Below are 20,762 nucleotides of genomic sequence, written 5' to 3' on the forward strand. Positions count from 1 at the left end.
AGATTGAGACTTTGCGTTTCGTCGGAGCGACAGCAAGAGTGCGATTGTGAGAGTTTGCGTTTGGTTCGACAGAGAGAGATTTTTTCCTGGACAGAGAAACTTTGGCAAGGCGCGAACCGTTTGTATTCCACAAACCCTATTCCACAAATGCCCTTCGTCTCACATGTTTTCATCTAAAAAAATTAATTCATTCAAACCAATCCAACGTTGCCACCTGTCGTTGGCAAATCGTTGTCAAAAATCTGTTGTCAAAATAACATTTTCCTCGCATTTAATATAATCCAGCATTTCTTTTGCATTTGATGTTATTATTTATTCCAGCAATGTTCCATTAGGATTTATTTTCCTTAAGAAAAGAGTAGGTTATATCTAGCCATGTTACTTTCGGAAGAGAAGAAAAACGTTGATTTCTATTTTTGCTTGAAAGTGAAAGCAGCTACAGTGCTACATGTTCTGATTTATTCCATTCAAGTAGGTCATGCTAGTTTTCTTTAATTTAATTGCGATGTTAGTTTAGGTTAGCGGGTTGGTTATTAGTGATAATACTCTGTTTCTTTGAGATTTCTTGGACTGTTCTTGTGTTTATTCTACTCTGCCTGGCATTTTGTGAAATCTAACCGTGTTCTTGCATTAGGTATACGCTTAGTTGTCCAGTTGGTGATTGCATCTTCGCTTAGTTGGTCAATCTGTATAGAACACATAAGATGGAATAGTTGTATTGCGTTCGCTTAGTTCGCGATTATGATAGCATGATTAGCCTTCGCTTAGTCGGTTAGTTGTGCTGGATTAGAGGTTAGAGTAGTTTATTCATGACACTTTTGCACTTTGATTGTCATACTACTGCTCTGATTTGGCTCAATATTTAATCTATTGTGTGCTTGTGATTCGGTATATGCTTAGTTGCCTGATCGGTGTTTAATCTTCGCTTAGTTGATTAGACTGCATGGTGCATGACTGATTGGATTTGAGCATTGCATTCGCTTAGTTTGCAATTCTAAAGACCGGATTAGCCTTCGCTTAGTTGGGTGATTCGTGTTGGATTTGGATTAGAGTAATGTGAACTTGTCGTTAATCTGTGATTGGAAGCATAGTAATTGAGTTAATGACAAACTACTTTCAAATTCCATTTTTACATTTCTGTTTCCATTTTTGTTTACATATGTGTTTACATTTTCTGTTTGCATTTGTGTTTGAATTTACTTTATCCGCATTCACAAACTCTTCACCAACCCCCCCTTCGTGTTTGACCTGATTCTCGAACCATAGTTTGGTCCTTGAGATACAACCTAGGAGTCACTTCCTAGTCTAAACTGCATTCTTTTATGCACATTAAATTTACATGGGGTGCGACACCCATCAATCCATCAGTAGATGCAAATCTTTCTCATCAACATCCTTCAGTAGATCTTAATCTTTCTTTTCTTCATCATCATCCATCAGTAGACTTTGTCAGTACTGCCATCAGAAGCAGCGCATAACTTAAAAAAAAACCTCAAACCCAAAATTAAATCCAAAGCACACAAAATAAAAATAAAAAATAAAATAAAACAAAATGAAATAAAATAAAATAAAATCAAATCGAATAAGATAAAATGAAATAAAATAAAATAAAATATAAAAAAAATAAAATAAAATCAAATCAAGTAAAATCAAATCAAATGAAATCTAATATAATCAAATAAAATCAAATCAAAGCAAATAAAATAAAATAAAATAAAATAAAATGAAACAATATAAAAGATAAAAAATTCAGAAACTCGGTTCAAGATATATTTTTCTTTTTGTTGAATTTTTTTAGAAATTTAATATAACAAGGAACCTGTTGCAGTGTTCCAATCATTGGAACTTTAATCTCCAATTTCTTGAAGATTTCCATGAAACGCTCAAACTGTTTTTCATTTTTCTTCCTATGATCCTTCTTTAGGTGTGGAGGGGGGTTTTCATATGATTTTTCTTTTTGCTTTCATCCTTCCCCTCTCTCTTTTTCTCTTTGGGATACTCCGTAGGGCACAAAGGACTTTTCTTTTCTCTCTCAAGTTTTTCTTTTTCTTCCTCTACATCCTTCTCTTTTTCTCTCAAACATTCTTTTTCTTTTCTCTCATCTTCTTCCTTTTCTACCTCTTTCTCTTTCTCACTCAAACTTTCTTCTCCTTCTCTCTCAAGCTTTGTAGTACTACTAGCTTGTGGTGGTCTAGTGAATAATCCACCAACTTGCCCATATTGACTTTGATTTGTGCTTAGGTGAGGTTCCCACCAGTAGTTGAAATTATCTTTGTAGAATTGCATCCTTGTTAGATCATATTGTGAGGCCTGCACAAAAATTCTAGAGAGAGATTGTTGGTAGAAAAATAAAAATAAGAAAAATAAAAATTAGGGACTGAAAAATAAAAATGGAAAAATAAAAATAAGAGAATAATAAAAAATAAAGTCAAAATTAATCAAGAATCACACAAATAGAATAACTTAAACCGTGAGTCCCTGGCAACGGCGCCAAAAACTTGTTGGGGCAAATCGACAAGTGTACCGAGTCGCACAAGTAATATAAAATGGTAAGACCAAGTATCGTATCCCAGAGGAATCTCGACGCTGATTAATTAAGACTTAGAATAAAAGAAATCATGGGTTTGGAGTGCAAAAATAATAAAATAAAGCAAAGTAAAATTGATCAGTGGCAAAAGCTCAAAAAGATGAATGGAGGTTGATTAATATGAGAGGAATATGTTGTTAGGGTTAAATTTCACCAAGTTCCCTCTCATGTATATAAGAATTCTTCTTTATGCATTAATGCCAACGTCCCTCACTAAAACACTTAAACCCAATGCCTCGGTAAATAAGCCTGTCCCTGATTACCAATTCATAAAATTCCTACCATTCTTGGTAAAAAGATGTGAAAATCATGAGGTTATGACGACTAAGACTCATTCCCTCATGTCTGAGCAATATAACCCTTAGGAGTAATTCAACAAGGACCTGAAATGAAAGGAACCTGTTGGAACTCATTCAACTCTCAGATCATGTTATTGTATAAGCAAGCAATAAGAACAGATGAATTACTCTAACAATTAATGAAAAAGCATATGAAATTAGGAATCAATTCAAACACATGAGAGTTTACAAGGTTACATCATTCCCCAACAACAAATAGAAATTAATTCCCCATAGACATGGGGGAACTCTATGAATAAAGGAAGAAAGAAAGAGAATGGAAGACGAAGAATTGGCTAAGAGTGTATTGCTATGCTCTTCTCTACCAGGGATGCAAAACCTAGAGCCCCATGGTCTTTTGAATAATGTCAGACGCGTCCCAAAGTGCGGCCCGGTCCGAAAGAATCAAAACAGGGCCCGATGCAGGTGAAATCTCGCCCAAGCGTCGCAAAAGGTCGCCCGGGCGAGAATTGGACCTCATGTAAGGCCCAGGCGCTCATTTGGACGCCCAAGCTTTGAGCCCCACCGCCCGGGCGTCGAAGGCCACCGCCCGGGGGACCAACGTCGATTTTCTGGCGCTTTTGTTGACTTTTCAGCATTCTGGTTGATTGGTTGACTTTTCTGGTTGATTGGTTGACTTTTCTGCATTCTGGTTTACTTTTTTGCACTACAACGGTTTGGTACTTTAATTCTTCCATCAAACCATTCCGATAGCCTACAAAATCAAGGGAATTAGTCAAAAAATAATTAAGTTCCACCTCAACTCTCTTATTTATAAAACTAAAGCAAAAACACGAGTCCAAGCAAGTTTCTAAGTGAAAAAGGGTATTTTTAGTATCAAAATCACATCACAAATAATGGTGTTTTAAACCGTTATCACAACCTCAAACTTAGAACTCTGCTTGTCCTCAAGCAAACAAAATGTAACTCAGGTCTTCAGAACAATCACTACAATGATTCAACCTTTTTCAAAAACTTTTTCTTTCAAGACATAGAATCACTTTTATTAATTCAGCATGAAGATCTCAGTCAAGATGTGCAGATGCCTTTATTCAATCAAAGTCAATGTGATGCTCAAACACTTCTAATAGGTGCTATCCTTAAGAATGATCAATCAACCAAGCAAAGATGCAATCAGAAATTCAGAGAACTATTCCTCACCAAGGAAAGTGTTTCACTCAAGCACTTAAAGGATACCACTCAAGCACTCAAAAGTGTCTCACTCAGCTTACAGGTGTATAGTGTGGTGTTTCTCTCTGCTATCACAATGTCACACAAATTAATTTTTCCTTTCATTTAACAATAATCAAACATTCTCACAAGTAGGTTATCATCACAAGGGCTTTTCACGGCTTGTAACTTCGCTGGGCTAAGAAGAAAATTGGTTTTCCTAGTCAGCAAAGTTCCTTGAGTTAAGAGAGACATTTGTGTAAATACCATTTAAGAATAAACTCTCTTTCTTTTTCCCAGCTTTCTTTTGCAATGAGCTCCTTTCTTTTTTTTTTTGAATTTTTCTTTTCTCACTTTTTCTTTTCTTTTGCCTTTACTTTTTTTTTTCTTGCTTCTTCTTTTGATTTCTCACTACATAGAGAAGTGATTTGTTATCTGGCAACCCCAAACTTGAACCTTTATCAGTACCTCCTCAAATGTTCTCAACTTAACTCAAGGTAAAGATTTTTTTTTTTCAAAAAGTTTTTTCAAGATATGCATAAGGCTTAAGGTTCAAAGGTTAGAACAAATTGTTCTCTTTTTAGTGGGCAAAAGTTATGTGAAGGCTAAAAGAATAAGGGATAACAAAAGATGGCCTTGATCATTTGCAACCTGCAAGCAAGTAGTTCAATCACAGAAAATTTGGGCAAAATCATTCTTGCTTCCAAAGTAATAACAATTAATTCAAAATACTCTGAAGCTCAAAACTCACACAAGTAAACTCACAATTTCTCAAATTCAGAAAAATATCCCGCTCAGTACTTTAATCAAACTTTGTCTCAAGCACGTGTGTCACAAATTGGGATTTTATTCTCATGCATCATCTCAATTTCAATCAAACACTAGAATTTTCAAAAAGCAAACTTATCACACAAAATAGAGCAAAGTTGAATCATGACAATTTAGTTCATTCAAGCATAGCATAATAATAAAATAAAATAAAATAAAATAGAACAAAAACAAAAATTAAAACAAAAACTAAAAAAAAATTAAAAGTAAAAGTTCAGAGAACTGGGTTGCCTCCCAGTAAGCGCTTCTTTAACGTCACTAGCTTGACCCAATAAGTTCATCATCATAGCATCCATCCGTAGATGCTGTTAGTAACATCCATCAGTAGATGTCTAATCACATAGCATCCCTCAATATATGGTAATTTTTCTTGCCTCCATTGTTATCCCTCAGTAGACACCAATCTTTCTCATCTTCATTGGCGTCCATCAGTAGATGCCTAATGACCTAATATCCATCAATAGATGTCTAGACACCATTCTCTTTCATAGCAGCATCCATCAGTAGATGCTCTCTCAAACTCTTCCAGCATCCATCAGTAGATGTAAATCTTTCTCATCAACATCCTTCAGTAGATGTTAATCTTACTGTTCTTCATCAGCATCCATCAGTAGACGTTATCAGTACTGCCATCAGAAGCAGCGCATAACCTAAAAAAAAACTCAAACACAAAATCAAATCCAAACCACACAAAAAATAAAAATAAAAATAAAATAAAATAAAATAAAATAAAATCAAATCAAATAGAATAAGATAAAATGAAATAAAATGGAATAAAATACGATAAAATTAAATTAAATAAAATAAAATCAAATAAAATAAAATCAAATCTAATCTAATATAATCAAATTAAATCAAATCAAAGCAAATCAAATAAAAAAAATAAAATAAAATAAAATAAAACAAAATAAAAGATAAAAAATTATGAAACTGGATTCAAGATATTTTTTTCTTTTTGTTGAATTTTTTTAGGAATTTAGTATAACCAGGAACCTGTTGCAGTGTCCCAATCATTGGAACTTTAATCACCAATTTCTTGAATATTTCCATGAAACGCTCAAATTGTTTTTCCTTTTTCTTCCTATGATCCTTCTTTGGGTGAGGAGGGGGGTTTTTATATGATTTTTTCTTTTTGCTTTCATCCTTCCCCCTCTCTTTTTCTCTTTGGGATACTCCTTAGGGCACAAAGGACTTTTCTTTTCTATCTCAAGTTTTTCTTTTTCTTCCTCTACATCCTTCTCTTTTTCTCTCAAACATTCTTTTTCTTTTCTCTCATCTTCTTCCTTTTCTACCTCTTTCTCTTTCTCACTCAAACTTTCTNCTTCTTCTCTCTCATGCTTTGTAGTACTGCCAGCTTGTGGTGGTGTAGTGAATAATCCACAAACTTGCCCATATTGACTTTGATTTGTGCTTGGGTGAGGTTCGCACCAGTAGTTGAAATTATCTTGGTAGAATTGCATCCTTGTTAGACCATATTGTGAGACCTGCTGATAACGGTCTAAAAACCGTTATTTTCGTACTTAAATTTGATAGTAAAACACACCCTTTATGGCTTAGAATGAGCTTTAAATTAAGTAAAACACTTAGTTGTGTCTTGTGAGAGTCAAAAGTTGGTTTTAGCTATATTATGCTTATTTTGCATTGTTTTGCAAGGTTTTTAGATGAATTAAAGATGGTAGTGAAGTAAGGTGGACTTAGACCCATGAAAGAAGGAGAAAAGGGTCAACAAGCCGCTGAGCGCTAGAATGGTCCGCTGAGCGCTCAGAGCAATTAGAGGGAAACCGCTCAATGGCAAAACTGACCGCTGAGCGGTCAAAGCGGCAAGAGGCAAAACGCTGAGCGGTGAATTTAGGTGCCTGGGCGGTTGTTTGTTTTTTTATCTAGATTCTGTAAATCTTTTTGTAATCTATCTGTTATCTTTTTGGGCTTATATATAGCCCCAGCGCGAATTAGAAGAGGATTCTTTTGACAGAGAGAAACGTCCAGAGATATTCCACACCTTGGAGGAGGTTCCTTGGATGCTTAGGCTAAATTCAACCAAGTTTAGGGTTATTTCTTCCACTCTTTCATTATTTTCATCTAGTTTCACCATTATTATTGTGAACTAAACCCTTTGTTGGTGGGGAACAATGTAATCTTTTGAAACTCTCATATATTCAAATTCTTATTTATTTCATATGCTTGTCATATACTTGTTTATCAATTTTTGGGCTGTCATATGTGTTCAATGCTTTTATTGTTTAACTCATTCAGTAAAAGATGTTTGTCTTTATCGATATGGGGACGTACGGTAATGTCATGAACTGGTGGGAAATTCCTTGATTATGCCAATATCGCCTAGGGATACGGGTAGGACAGTCAATTGTATTTGCTTCCAAACGCATTGCATTATTGATTACTAGAGGAGGCTAGGGATAACAAGCCGGTAATTAATTATAGGCTCTTTTCACCAAGGGATTGGGTTAAGGGTATACTACAAGTTTGCATGGCAATTAGATAAATAAGTGAAGTAAATAAGAAGAGTAGATATATGAGAGTGGATAAGATGAAATTGTAAACCCCAACAACACCATTGATCCATAGTTTCTCAAAACCAGTTGAATCAACTGCATTGCATGTTTATTTTTGTTCTTTGCATATAACCACCAAATTTATTCTCTTCTCAAGTCTTACACGATTTGTTTACATGAAAGTTAAGGCCTAAGAGTCCTTTGGGAAAACGATACTCGGACTTACCCGTTTATATTACTTGATAACGATCTGGTCCACTTGTCAGGGACTCGTGGTTTAACTTATCTAGTAGTGTAAACTGATTAAGTTTGACTTGATTGTATATATCTTTTTTATCTTTTTATCTTTTTATTATTATGTTTTTATTTTTTTTATTTTTTTTAAAAATATAAAAAAGTGCTACTAGGGTTTGTGTTTCTTGTGCATGCAATAGGAGACTAGACATACTAGAAGCAAGAAAAATACGCAACCTCTTCTTGAAGGCTTAAGCGGAGCAAGAGGGAGAAGGAGAGTCAGACGCCCATCTAGGGATTTTTTTCCTTCACCAGACAGATTACTATCACCTTCACCAGCTAGAAGAACAGAGGAGATGGCTAAAAAAACTCCTCCAAGATGCACTCTTGCAGACCAATCAGATACGGTTGGCCCTTTCCATTTTAGCAGCATAGTTATGCCTACAGATCAAATGACCAACATAGTGATGAATCCAACACTTATACACCTGGTGCAGAGCAAACAATTTCATGGCCTGTCAAATGAGAATCCCTATGACCATTTGACAACATTTAGTGAAATATGCAACACAGTGAAGATGACAGGTGTATAAGATGAAAGAGTAAGGCTTAATTTGTTCCCATTCTCATTGGAAGGCAATGCTAAGACGTGGCTCAATTCCTTTTCTGAATTAACATTTACAACATGGGAAGCTGTGGCTAGAACATTTGTCAACAAATATTTTCCACAGTCTAAAGTTACTCAGGGAAAACTGAAGATCTCATCATTCAAGCAAGGCTTGGAAGAAACTCTAAGTCAAGCATGGGAGCGATTCAAAGGATTACTCAGAAAAACACCAGTTCACGGATTTGGCAAGACAACTGTTGTTCTTGCCTACATTGGTGGACTGAATATGCAGTCTAAGATGATGTTGGACGCCTCAACTGGAGGTGATATCAAACAGAAGACTGAGGATGAAGCCTATGACCTGATAGAGAGAATGACAGCTAATGGTCAAGAAGCGTATAGTGAAAGGGGCGTACCGACACAACAGAAAGGAGTCTTGCACTTACCTGCAAATGATGCAATGCTAGATAAAAATCATCTTTTGACCCAAAAGCTACATACATTGACAAAGATCCTTTCGCAACTTCCAAAGGAGCTTCGTAATGTCTCTCAAGCACAACAGCTATGTGATCTTTGTGGTGGAGACCATATTAATGGTCAATGTGCTATACCTGACGAGATGCAGCAGGAAGCTAACTATATGGGGAACCAATACCAGTATAGGAAAGGGAATTTCAACCAAGGAAATCCTAGCCAGGGTTGGAAGAATCATCCAAGTATTGGCGAACAACAGAACAACCCATCAGGGCAACAAGGAGGCTTCAGGCAACAACAACCTTCTCCTTTGTGGCAGCAAATAAATCAATTGACAGAGAATGTTAGAGACTTTTCTAATAGATTTGACAAATTTGTGAAAGATTATCATTCTCAACATTCAAGTGATCAAGCTACTTTTAGATCATTAAAGATGCAACTTGGTCAACTGTCAAAGAGGATTGAAATGACAGAGAAGAATCAATCTAGGGTTAATACTGATGTTAATCCTTAGGAGGAATGTCGTGTTGTTGTAGTAAGGGAGAAAAGAAAAGCAGAGGAAGAAGTGATTGAGATTAGAAGTGATGAAGAAGAGGCAAGTGAGAAAGACGAGCTTGGTGAAGAAGAGAAAGAAGAAGAGGGATTGGAAGAAGTTGAGAAAAGAAGAGATAGTCACAATGGGCAGATGAGAGAAATATTTAGACATGTGACTATGGTTCNGAGAGAAGAAAGTCATCCTCAAATTCCTGTTTATTCAAAGAAAATTAATTATTANCTTNGAGAAGTGATANACCTAGATGCGGAAGAAGAAGAACAAGAAGTACTTGTGCAGCCAAGAAAGGAACATCATCCACCCAAAATGAAGGATCTAGGATTGTTAAATCTTCCTTGTGTGATAAATGATGTGGATATAGGAAGAGCAATGATCGACTCTGGGTCTAGCATAACTTTAATGCCCTTAAGTTACTTGAAGAAAATTAAAGGGTTAATGCTAAAACCAACAAACACTACTATAATAGTTGCAGATGGTTCTGTTAAGAAAACAACTGGTAAGGTGGAGGATGCAATTGTTCGTATTGAGGAGTTGAAATTCTTGATTGATTTTGTAGTCGTGGATATGGAGAATGAAGGAAGGATTCCATTAATTTTAGGAAGACCTTTAATGAGGACTTGTAGAATGGCAATGCGTATCCATGATGGAATGATAACTTTGAAAGATCAAGAACATGTGTTAATGTATAATTGCTCCAAAGGAAGGAAAGTGAAAATAAAGGAGAGGGACAAACATAAAAAGTCAAGAAGAGAAGTTGCATAAGAGGACAACACAATAGGTATTAATTCTAATAGTTGTAATGTTTTGCAGGTACCTGAAGATGAGGAGGTTGACAAAGGAGGCACTATCCATACTGGATATACACCACTTCCAATAGGAGCACAAGTGAGATTCAAGAACAAGAAGTGGCTTGTTATTAAGAGTCGAGAAGATGGCAAGTTGGAAATCAGGAAACCCTTCACAAGAGCCATAAAGAGAGTGGATAGAAAGCAACTGATGAGTTGGGTTGATGAAGATCCTAACCGGGATGGAAATGAATTTATTATATCTAAATCCCACTTTGTATAAACATTTTTAGTTTTAGGGTATATTATTTTGTACATATACTTTATTGAATCTTTGAACACTTTTTAGGTAGTATCTACTAAGGGATGCTAATTTTTAAGTATCTATTGAAGGATACAAGGTAAGTACATCTACTGAAGGGTGTTGGAAGGATAAGCACTTACTGAGAGTGCTAAACAGGTTTGGGTCAGGCTTGTGACGTTAAACAAGCGCTACCTGGAAGGCAACCCAGTTGATTGTTTGTGTTAAGTGCATTACATGTTAATGATTTCATCTGAGAGGGGAAAAACATATATTTGAAAAATTGAAGGTTGAAATTAAGTGCTAGAAGGAAATATTACTCAAAAGAAAGCAAAAGAAGAAGAAGTGAAATTAGGCGCAGACTGCTGAGCGGTCCATTTTACCGCTGAGCGGTTTCGGCGCTGATGGTCTCGGCTTTTCTTAAAAGCTGAGCGGTTTTCCAAGTTTTTCACTTTGAAACCCTTATTTGCATTTCACCTGAGCGGTCTCCCTAAGCCCTAGCACTCTCCTTTCACTTTCAAGAGCATTTTAGAGAGATTTCCTCACTTTCTCATTCACCCACTCACCAAAAATTCAATTTTCCATCATTACTTTGTCAAAGTTTAGGGTTTTTGGTTGAGGGATTTGCATTGGGGAGGACATACATCATCAATTAAGATTTTTTTTTTGCAAGCATTCATAATCTTCACTCAAGTAAGTATGCAAATTCATTATTTAAAGTTTCTATTTTGGGATTTGTTGAAGAACATGTTTAGGAACATGATACATTAGGGCTTTTGATTTCTATGCATGAATTGATAGAATAGGAACTGTTTGAACCGATTGAATTGCATGATTTTGGTTTGGATTGATGATTTTAGCAAAAGAGTGGAGATTAGGATCAAATAAGCAAAGATTTTGAAAAACCCTAGCTTCCACTGCTGAGTGGTCTGTTTTGGCGCTAAGCGGTGGCCCGACTTGAGGCAAACCGCCTGTGCGGTCTCTTTTGACGCTGAGTGGTCTGCAGCTGTTTTACCTAAATGTTGAAATTTTTGGATGTTTGTGTGTTGAGGAGTGTTGTTTTTCCTCAAAGAATTGTATGATTTGATGATGCACTAATGATTTTTCTGTGAATTTTGTTGGATTAATTTGATTTATGCAAGAATGTCTACCTCAAGAAGAGTTAAAACAATGGGTAACAAAAGGAAGGAACCAGAGAGACCTAGGAGATATTACTCTTCAAGGTTCCTTTCGAAGAAACATGAAGAGCATTATGCTGCAGTCCAGGAGAGGCGACTGCTGATGGAGAGAAAAGCTATGTACATCCCTGACTTGGCTCCAGAGTTTGGTCTAGAGATTGAGAGGCGAGGTTGGGAGAGACTGACAACTTATCCAGCACCAGCCATTATTGAGTTAGTGAAGGAGTTTTATGCCAATGCTTTGTCAAAAGGAGGAGTGTCTGCAAGGAGGTACATGAGCTATGTACGTGGACACTTGATCAACTATGATCCTGACACCATCAACGCTTTTCTAGGGACTGAGTGGCCAGGAGAGCAGTGCAGGTATGCTGCTATACTGGGGGAGGCCAGAAATTATGAGGATATTGAGCGAGTGATGTGCATCCCTGGGAGGCATTTTCAGAGAAACCCTAACGGAGCACCGGTGAACATCCTTAGGGCAGATTTAACTCCCCTAGCTAAATATTGGATGACATTTACTCATGCCAACATCCAGCCATGCTCTCATGTTTTCGATATCACTTTACATCAGATCTTGGTTATCTACTGTATGTTGAGGCAGATGGACGTGAACGTTGGTAAGATCATTACCAGTGAGATTTTGAGATCTTGGTTATCTATATAGATGTCTGCTTATACTCAAACCGACATCTATTTACTCTATATAGACGTCCGCCTATTCCTAAACTGACGTCAACATGAATATATAGAGGTTGTAAATGACACTAACTGACGTCTATGTTCTTATAGACGTCGGACCATGCACTAACTAACGTTTAACAAGGGCGTTGTGTTTTAGTGCAGTTTTGATCCAGACTTTCGGTAGCATTGTGTAACACTCTCCCCTCGCTAGTTTCCCCACAAAAAAAGCTTATGTCTTTTGAATGTTCTATGACATTCAACCCAAAACCGAACTTGGGTCCATGACTACTTCCCATTATTCAACCGCAAAGGAAAAAAATTACGGTGATACGAGAACTACACAAGGACCCAAGTTCCATTTTGGGTCGGAAGCCATAGAAAACTCAAAAGATCGTCACTCTTCTTGTGAGGAAGCAAGCAAAGGGAGAATGTTACACTATGTTACCTAAAGAAAGGATCAAAACTGCACTAAAACACAACACAAAGAAAGCAAATTTTAATCAGTTGAACGACAAGATAATCGATAAAAAACTAAAGAAAGTTTAAACGGTAAAGCATAAAAAAAACAACGCACTTGGGATGCAAGAGAGAAAAAAGAGAGGACGAAGACAATAACATATTGAGAAACGACAATGCAATGCCACAAGAGATAAAAAGTAGAGGTGCGCAAGCGAGTAAAAGAAGAGGAGAAGCAAAGAAAAAGGAGAAGAGATGAAGACGAGATCAGAAACTGAATGGTGTTAAGAGTCTACGGTCTATTTAAAATGAAATGGGGGCGTCGGTGTTTCAGGGGATCCGACGTCTATGAAGCTGAAAAGATTAACGTTTTGGTTTCCTGTCAGGGTAGTTCACGTCGGTGCCCCTCACAGTCGACGTCTAAAACCCTCGAATTTGGTGAAAATACAAGAACTTAGACGTCGGTGCCCCACAGAACCGACGTCTACATTGAAGAATTTTTGTCTTCCCGCCTTCCAGACAAGCCTTAGCCATCGGCGTTTCACTACGTGACGCCTAATTGCCTGGGGATTTAGGTGAACAATATTAATTGTATCCCACTCGACGTCACTTTTTCACGGGATCCGACGTCTATTCAACGTCTAAAGCTGAATCGGTTGATGTTGGATTTCTCTTCAGTGACGTAGACGTCGGTGCCCTTTCTAGCCGACATCTAAGCTCTTGGGAATTTGATGGGCAACATTAATTGCAGCCTAGTAGACGTCGGTCCCCGTGAACACCGACGTCAATGGACTGTCTTATCACATACCTCAGGAAATTGGATGTCAGTTTGCGGCAGGTGTGACGTCTATGATGTCATATACGTCGCCGGACATCGAAACTGACGTCTAGTTTTCCAATTTATTTACGACAATGCCACCGTGCAGTAATAGATGTCGGATTTTCACGGAACCGACGTCTAATTGGTGACGTGAAATAGCGTTTTTGCACTAGTGTCAATCTTGATAATTGATTGAATTGCATGTGTATGTCTGATAACAGTCTAAAAATCGTTATTTTCATACTTAAATTTCATAGTAAAACACACCCTTTATGGCTTAGAATGAGCTTTAAATCAAGTAAAACACTTAACTTGAGTATCTTGAGAGTCAAAAGTTTGTTTTAAAGATATTATGCTTGTTTTGCATTGTTTTGCAGGGTTTTTAGATAAAATAAAGATGGAAGTGAAGTATGGTGGACTTAGACCCATGAAAGAAGGAGAAAACTGATGAAAAGAAGGGTCAAACAAGCCGCTGAGCGCCAGAATGGTCCGCTGAGCGCTCATAGCGATTAGAGGCAAACCGCTCAACGGCAAAACTGACCGCTGAGCGGCCAGAGCGGCTAGAGGCAAACCGCTGAGTGGTCACATTAGGCGCCTGGGCGGTTGTCTGTTTTTTTAGCTACATTCTGTAAATCTTTATGTTATCTATCTGTTATCTTTTTTGGCTTATATATAGCCCGAGTGCGAATTAGATAGGGACTCTTTTGGTAGAGCGAACGTCTAGAGCCATTCCACACACCTTTGAGGAGATTTCTTGGATGCTTAGGCTCTTTCTTATCAAATCTAGGGTTTGCTTTTTCCATTCTTGCATTATTTTCATCTAGTTTCACCATGATTATGGTGAACTAAACCCTTTGTTTTTGGGAACAATGTAATCTTTTGACACTCTCATATATTGAAATTCTTATTTATTCCATATTGCTTTTCATATACTTGCTTATCAATTGTTGGGTTCTCATCCGTGCTCAAAGCTTTTATTGTTTAACTCATTCAATAAATGTTGTTTGTCTTTATCGATATGGGGACGTACGATAATGTCATGAACTGGTGGAAAATTCCTTGATTATGCAATATTGCCTAGGGATAGGGATAGGACGGTCAATTGCATGTGCTTCAGCACGCATAGGATTATTAGTTACTAGGGGAGGCTAGGGATAGCAAGTCGGTAATTAGTAATAGGCTCTTTTCACCAAGGAATTGGGCTAAGGGTAATTAAGAAAGTTTGCATGACAATTAGATAAACAAGTGAATTAAATAAGAAGATTAGAGATATATGAGAATGGATAAGATGAAATTGTAAAACCCCAACAACACCATTCATCCATAGTTCTCAAAACCAAAGTCAGGAATGCACATGGCTTGGGGAACAACACCATTCATCCAAGTCAGAAATGTACATGGCTTTTCTCTCCATCAACAGTAGCCTTTCTTAGACTATAGCAAAGTGTTCCTCATGCTTCCTTGCAGTGCTACTAGGGTTTTTGTTTCTTGTGCATGCAACAGGAGACGAGACATACTAGAAGCAAGAAAAATACTCAACCTCTTCTTGAAGGCTTAAGTGAGACAAGAGGGAGAAGGAGAGCCAGACGCCCATCTAGGGATTTGTTTCCTTCACCTGACAGATTATTATCACCTTCACGAGATGGAAGAATAGAGTAGATAGCTGAGAGAACTCCTCCAAGACGCACTCTTGCAGACCAATCAGATACCGTTGGCCCTTTCAATTTTAGCAGCATAGTCATGCATGCAGATCAAACGACCAACATGGTGATGAATCCATCACTTATACACCTGGTGCAGAGTGAACAGTTTCATGGCCTGTCGAATGAGAATCCCTATGATCATTTGACAACATTTAGTGAAATATGCAATACAGTGAAGATGGCAGGTGTATCAGATGAAAGAGTAAGGCTTAGCTTGTTTCCCTTCTCATTGGAAGGCAATGCTAAGACGTGGCTGATAATGGTTGAAAAACAGTTATTTTCATATGTCATTTTAGACCAAATTACACCCTTTAAGACTTAGAATGAGCTTAGAATCAAGTAAAACCCAATAAATGAGTCAGTCGAGAGTCAAAAGTTGTTTTTAGCGATATTATGCTTGTTTTGCATTGTTTTGCAGTGATTTTGATGAAAGTGAAGATGGGGCTTGAAGATGAAGGTCGTAGACTCAAGACAAAAGAAGAAAATTGAAGAAAAGAAGAGTCTAGGAACCGCCCGACGGCAAAATTCACCGTTGGGCGGTCCAATGCGAGGAGGAGGCACCTGGCGTGGACGCTGGGTGGATTTCCGATTAGGGGTAAACCGTCTAGCGGTTTACTTGAACGATCTGGTACACTTGCCAGTGTGTCAATAGTGGCTCAATTCCTTTCCTGAAGGAACATTTACAACTTGGGAAGTTGTGGCTAAAACATTTGTCAACAAATATTTTCCACAATCTAAAATGACTCAAGGAAAGCTGGAGATCTCATCTTTTAAACAAGGCATGGAAGAATCTCTAAGTCAAGCATGGGAGCGATTCAAAGGACTACTCAGGAAAACACCAGTTCACGGATTTGACAAGACAACCATTGTTCTTGCCTACCTGGTGGACTAAATATGCAGTCTAAGATGATGTTGGACGCCTCAGCTGGAGGTGACACTAAACAGAAGACTGAGGATGAAGGCTATGACTTGATAGAGAGAATGACAGCTAATGGTCAAGAAGCATATAATGAAAGGGGTGCACGAACACAACAGAGAGGAGTCTTGCACTTACCTGCAAATGATGCAATGCTAGCTCAAAATCATCTTTTGACCNAAAAGCTAGATACATTGACAAAGATCCTTTCACAACTTCCAAAGGAGTTTTGGAAAGTTTCTCAAGCACAACAACTATGTGAACTTTGTGGTGGAGACCATATTAATGGTCAATGTGCTATACTTGAGGAGATGCAGCAGGAAACTAACTATATGGGGAACCAATACCAGTTTAGACAAGGGAATTCAAATCCAGGCAATCCTAGCCAAGGTTGGAAAAATCATCCAAGCATTGGTCAACAACATAATAACCCATCAGGGCAACAAGGAAGCTTCAGACAACAACAACCTTTAACTATGTGGCAGCAGGTTGCACATCTGACAGATGTTGTCCAAAATATGAGTATAAGATTTGATGAATTCATGAAAGTCTATGATTCAAATGGCACAAGTGATCAAGCTACCGTTAGGTCACTAGAAACACAACTTGGCCAACTAACAAAGAGGATTGAAGTCACAGAGAAGAATCAAGCTAGGGTTAATAATGATGTTAATCCTCAGGAGGAATGTCGTGCTGTTGTAGTAAGGGAAAAAAGAAAAGCAGAGGAAGAAGTGATTGAGATTAGCAGTGATGAAGAAGAGTTAAGTGAGAATGATGAGTGATCTCTCCAAAGAGTGCAAAGAATTATAACATGCTGTGTGAAAACCAGCCAGCCATGATAACACTTCATTCTTTCAGCATTCCTTTTTTTTTATATATAGTGGACGTTCCATAATGTACTCCCTGTGACAACAGCCATTTCTAAATGAAGTCACTTTTTTTATCTCTTAACCTTAAATCCAATTCTTCCAAAATAACGGTGCTCATTCCCTATGCACCTCTATAAATGAAATCCACACCTACTTTCACATTTAATCTTAGAATAAAATTGATGTGCATTTCTATTTGAGTCCAAAATATTATCCAACAATTTCCCTACAATTAATAATGCAAATAATCAGCTTAGAAAATTCAAATTAACTAAAATAAGAATTTATGATCAAATTAAGCATAATTAGGAAAAACGGGAAAATACCGGACAATTAAGCACAATTCCCTGATTTATTTAAGTGCAATAAACCAAATACAGTCAAGAAAATATCGACTCATCAACAACATATCAGGTACCAATTTTAATAGTTGTAATGTTTTACAGGTACCTGAAGATGAAGAGGTTGACAAAGGAGGCACTATCCACACTGAATACACACCACTTACAATAGGAGCACAAGTAAGATTCAAGGACAAGAAGTGGCTTGTTATTAAGAATAGAGAAGATGACAAGATGGACATTAGGAATCCTTTCACAAGAGCCATAAAAAGGGTGGATAGAAAGCAATTGATGAGTTGGGTTGATGAAGATCCCAACCGGGATGGAATTAATTGATTTTATCTAAATCCCACTTTCTATAAACATTTGTAGTTTTAGGTTATTTGATTTTGTACTTTATTGAATTTTTGAACAATTTTTGGGTAGCATCTTGTTGACTCACTGGCAAGTGTACTAGATCATTCAAGTAATATAATCGGTAAAGCCTGATATCGTTCTTCCCAAGAGACTCGGAAGGCTTTATCGTTCGTGTGAATTAAAATCATAAGACTTGTAGAAAAAGATTAATTGTTGTGGATGCAAAGACAGAAAATAAACATGCAATGTGGTTGATTCAATTGATGAAAATGACTATGGACGAATGGAGTTGTTAGGGGTTGACAATTTCATCTTATCCGCCCCCTCTTATCTACTCCTCTTGTTTAATGTGCTTGATTATCTAATTGTTATGCAAACTTTCTTTGCCTACCTTTAACCCGATCCCTCGGCGAAAAGAGCCTATTACTAATTACCGGCTTGCTATCCCTAGCCTCCCCTAGCAATTAGCAATGCATTGCTGAACAGAAGCAAACACAATTGATTGTCCTACCTCCCTATCCCTAGGTGGTATTTCATTAATCAAGGAATTTCTCACCAGTTCATGATAGTGTACATTCTTGTATCAATAGAGACAAACAACAGTTATCGAATAAGTTAAATGATAAAAGCTTTAAGCTCAGATGAGAACCCAACAATTGATAATCAAAGCATATGAAGAATCATATAAATAAACAAGAGTTTCAATAAAAGAGAGTTTCAAAAGATTACATTGTTTCCCCCAACAACAAAAAGGGTTTAGTTCACCATTGTCATGGTCATGGTGAACGTAGATGAAAATAATGGAAGAATGGAAGAGCAAACCCTACATAGGATGAAAAGGAGCCTAAGCATCCAAGAAATCTTCTCCAAGAAGTGAAAATTCGGTCTGGCCACCCTCTTCTGTCAAAAGAATGAGAATGAAGTCGTAATAGGGCTATTTATAGCTGAGGAGCTTCACAAAAAACAGGCCCAGGCCCAGTGGACAACCGCCCGGTGTCACACCTATGCCGCCCAGCGGTTTGCCCATTATTGCGCCACCGCCCGGCGGCAGGGGTCCACCGCTCGGCAGTTTGCCCCTAATCGCAAATCCGCCCAGCGTCCACACCAGGTGCCTCCTCCTCGCATTGGACCGCCCAGCGGTGCAATTTTGTCGTCGGGCGGTTCCTAGACTCTTCTTTTCTTCAATTTTCTTCTTCTGTCTTGAGTCTAAGACCTTCATCTTCAACCCCAATCTTCACTTTCATCAAATTCACTGCAAAACAATGCAAAACAAGCATAATATCTCGAATGACTCATTTATTGGGTTTTACTTGATTCTAAGCTCATTCTAAGTCTTAAAGGGTGTAATTTGGTCTAAAATGACATATGAAAATAACTGTTTTTCAACCGTTATTACATCTACTAAGGGATGCTAAATTTTTATGTATCTACTGAAGAATACAATGGAAGAACACCTACTGAAGGGTGTTGGAAGGAGAAGCACTTACTGATGAGTGCTAAACAGGTTTGGGTCAGGCTCGTGACGTTAAACAAGCGCTACCTGGAAGGCAATCCAGTTGATTGTTTTGTTTCAATCTTGTGTTAAGTGCATTACATGTTGATTATTGCATTTGAGAGGGGAAAGGTATACATTTGAAAAATTGAAGGTTGAAATTAAGTGCTAGAAGGAAAGACAATTCAAAAGAAAGCAAAAAGAGGAAGCATAAAAATCACGCGCAAACCGCTGAACGATTCATTTTGCCGTTGAGCGGTTGCGGCGCTGAGGGGTTTTCGCTTTGCTTAAAAGCTAAGCGGTTTTTCACATTTGACACTTCCAAACTCTTCTTTGCATTTCGCTTGAGCGGGCTTCCTAAGCCCTAGCACCCTTCTTTCACTTTCAAGAGCATTTTAGAGAGATTTCCTCACTATCTCATTCACCCACTCACCAAAAATTCAATTTTTCACCATTATTTTGTCAAAGTTTGGGGTTTTGGTTGAGGGACTTGCATTGGAGAGGTCATACATCATCAATTAAGCAAATTTTCTGCAAGGATTCACCATCTTCACTCAAGTAAGTATGCAATTTCATTGTTTGGCGTTTCTAATTTGGGATGTGTTGAAGAACATGCTTAGGAACATGAGAAATTAGGGCTTTTGATTTCTAGGCATGAATTGATAGAATAGGAATTGTTTGAACCGATTGAATTGCATAATTTTGGTCTGGATTGATAATTTCAGCAAAAGAGTGGAGATTAGGATCAAATAGGCAAGGATTTTGAAAAACCCTAGTCGCCACCGTTGGACGGTAGCACGATATGAGGCAAGCCGCCTGGGCGGTCTCCTTTGACGCTGGGCGGTCTGCAGTTGTTTTGCCTAAAAATTGAAATTTTTGGATGCTTAAGTGATGAGGAGCCTTGTTTTTCCTCAGAGAATTATATGATTTGATGATGCACTAACTTCTAATGATGTTTCTGTGAATTTTGTTGGATGAAATTGGTTTATGCAGGAATGTCTACCTCAAAGAGAGTCAAGACAATGGGCAATAAGAGGAAGGAACCAGAGAGACCTAGAAGATTCTATTCTTCAAGGTTCCTTTGAAGGAAGCATGAGGAACACTTTGCTATAGTCCAAGAAAGGCGACTACTGATGGAGAGAAAAGCCATGTACATTCCTCACTTGGCTCCAGAGTTTGGTCTGGAGATTGAGAGGCGAGGTTGGGAGAGATTGACGACCTATCCAGCACCAGCCAGTATTGAGTTGGTGAAGGAGTTTTATGCAAATGCCTTATCGAGAGGAGGAGCGTCCGCAGCAAGGTACATGAGCTATGTACGTGAACATTTGATCAACTATGATCCGGATACCATCAACGCTTTTCTGGGGACTAAGTGGCTAGGAGAGCAGTGTATGTATGCTGCCATACTGGGGGAGGCCCGGGATTATGAGGAGATTGAGCGGGTTATGTGCATCCCTGGAAGGCAATTTTAGAGAAACCCAAACGGAGCACCGGTGAACATCCTTCAGGCAGACTTAACTCCCTTAGCCAAATACTGGATGGCATTTACACATGCCAACATC

This window comes from Vigna radiata, chromosome 1, assembly GCF_000741045.1.
Source record: "Vigna radiata var. radiata cultivar VC1973A chromosome 1, Vradiata_ver6, whole genome shotgun sequence".
Classification (NCBI taxonomy): domain Eukaryota; kingdom Viridiplantae; phylum Streptophyta; class Magnoliopsida; order Fabales; family Fabaceae; genus Vigna; species Vigna radiata.